Raw genomic sequence first — 2,754 nt, forward strand, 5'->3', positions numbered from 1 at the left:
TTTTCTGAAACGGGTACCGTGTTCGAAAATAGGAGGGCCTGCTTTCGTAAGAACAAATTGAAGTATTTTTTTGTCAGTTGTCAAGTAATTTTACTGGCTCTTTACGTCCTTGCACTGTAAATCAAGAAGCAAATTCCGTTGAACATTTCGAGTTTCTTTTTTCACTATACATGGTTTCACCCATAATCATATCTATACTCATGCTCATAAATTAAGGGTAACTGCAGAATGTGGTGCCACACAACGTGGCACTACACAAAACTGGCACTAATAGCACAGGCACATAGGGAACACACACGGTACAGATCTGTAAGTCCACGGTATTGGTGATAAGTTGAGAAAACCGCCCCGGAACACATGGGCTACAAAACGCCACTGTTTCCTGCGCATGTTCCCCGACGTCAATATGGGGATATGATCACCATGCACACATACACAGGCCGCACCACAGGTTGGCATACTCTGGATCAGGTGGTCGAGCAGCTGCTGGGGTATAGCCTCCCATCCTTGCACCAGTGCCTGTCGGAGCTCCTGATGTGTCGTAGAGGTTTGAAGACGTGCAACGATACGTCGTCTGAGAGCATCACAGATGTGCTCAATGGGATTTAGGTCTGGAGAACAGGCAGGCCACTCTATTCGCCTGGTATCTTCTGTTTCAAGGTACTTCTCCACGATGGCAGCTCGGTGGGGCCGTGCGTTATCATCCATCAGGAGGAAGGTGGGAAAAATGACGTCCCTATATACCTGACCTGTTACAGTTCGTCTGTTAAAGACATGCAGGTGTGTACGTGCACCAGTCATAATCCCACCCCACACCATCAAACCACGACCTCCATACAGATCCCTTTCAAGGACATTAACTGGCTGGTATATGGTTCCTGGTTCACACCAAACGAAAACCTGGCGAGAATCACTGTTCAGACTATACCTGGACTCGTCCGTGAACATAACCTGGGAGCACTGTTCCTATGACCATGTACTGGGTTGTTGATACCAGGCTTTATGGGCTCTGTCAGTGGAAGGCACCTGGCAGGTCTCCGGGTGAATAAACCATGTCTATTAAGTGGCCTGTAGACTGTGTGTCTGGAGACAACTGTTCCAGTGGCTGCAATAAGGTCCCGAGCAAGGCTACCTGTAGTACTCCGTCGCCGTCTGCGGGCAACTAACTGATGGTGAGATATCGGTCTTCTTGTGGTGCTGTACACTGTGGACGTCCCTTACTGTAGCGCCTGGACATGTTTTCTGTCTGCTGGAATCGTTGCCATAATCTTGAGATCACACTTTGTGGCACACAGAGGGCCCGTGCTACGACCTGCTGTGTTCGACCAGCCTCCAGTCGCCCTAGTACTCTACCCCTCATAACGTCATCAATATGTGAAACTTCCTGGCAGATTAACACTGTGTGCCGGACAGACACTCGAACTACGGACCTTTGCCTTTCGCGGGCAAGTGCCCTACCATCTGAGCTACCCAAGCACGACTCACGCCCCGTCCTCACATCTTTACTTCCGCCAGTTCCTCGTCTCCTACTTTCCAAAATTTACAGAAGCTCTCCTGTGAAACTTGCAGAACTAGCACTCCTGGAAGAAAGGATATTGCGGAGACATGGCTTAGCCACAGCTTGGGGGATGTTTCCAGAATGAGATTTTTCACTCTGCAGTGTAGTGTGCGCTGATATGAAACTTCCTGGCAGATTAAAACTGTGTGCCGGACCGAGACTCGAACTAGGGTTCAAATGACTCTGAGCACTATGGGACTTAACATCTGTGGTCATCAGTCCCCTAGAACTTAGAACTACTTAAACCTAACTAACCTAAGGACATCACACACATCCATGCCCGAGGCAGGATTCGAACCTGCGGCCGTAGGGGTCACGCCGTTCCAGACTGAAGCGCCTAGAACCGCACGGCCACACCAGCCGGTTCTCGAAATAGCGACCTTTGCCTTTCGCAGGCAAGTGCTCTACCATCTGAGATACCCAAGCACGACTCACGCCCCGTCCTCACAGCTTTACTTCTGCCAGTACCTCGTCTCCTACTTTCCAAACTTAACAGAAGCTCTCCTGCGAGGAGACGGGGCGTGAGTCGTGCTTGGATAGCTCAGTTGGTAGAGCTCTTGCCCGCGAAAGGCAAAGGTCCCGAGTTCGAGTCTCGGTCCGGGATACAGTTGTAATCTGCCAGGAAGTTTCATATCAGGGCACACTCCGCTGGAGAGTGAAAATCTCATACTGTCACCAATATGTGATCTTCGAGCCATTTTAAACACACAGTCCTCATTAGCACGTCTGGAAAACGTCTGCACACTTACTCGCTGCACCGTATTCTGACATGCACCAACACACCTCTGCGTATGTGGATTGCTGCCAGCGCCACCGTGCGACGACTGCAGGTAAAATGCAGTGCACGGTCATACCCCGAGGTGATTTAAACCCGCAAACCGCCCACCAGAGCGTTGTTTCACCATGTATCAGCATTATCCTTAATTTATGAGCATGAGTGTATCTCTCTTTCTATTCAAGCAATGGGATCGTCGCCAACATTACATTAGCATTGAAATAATTTCTACCTATTCACGCTCTTTTTACTAATATTTATTAGCACGATGCGTTTTGGCAGCATGCTGCCACCATCATTTACATCACACTGATACAGTATGTACATTACATTAATCTGAAGTATGAAGAAGTTTATCTGCTAGGTGATCCACTGAGGCTATCTACCGCAATTTAACACTGTACAAAAAGATATATTTATT

The 2,754-nt window shown here is 48.6% G+C and overlaps 1 non-coding gene across 1 annotated transcript; it reads left to right on the forward strand.

Moving 5' to 3' along the window:
• Positions 1-2,088: 2,088 nt before the first annotated feature.
• Positions 2,089-2,165, forward strand: Trnas-cga (transfer RNA serine (anticodon CGA)). Its single transcript has one exon. It is a non-coding gene; the product is annotated as a tRNA-Ser (tRNA).
• The last annotated feature ends 589 nt before the right edge of the window (positions 2,166-2,754 follow it).

Source organism: Schistocerca cancellata, chromosome 4 (genome assembly GCF_023864275.1).
Source record: "Schistocerca cancellata isolate TAMUIC-IGC-003103 chromosome 4, iqSchCanc2.1, whole genome shotgun sequence".
Classification (NCBI taxonomy): Eukaryota; Metazoa; Arthropoda; class Insecta; order Orthoptera; family Acrididae; genus Schistocerca; species Schistocerca cancellata.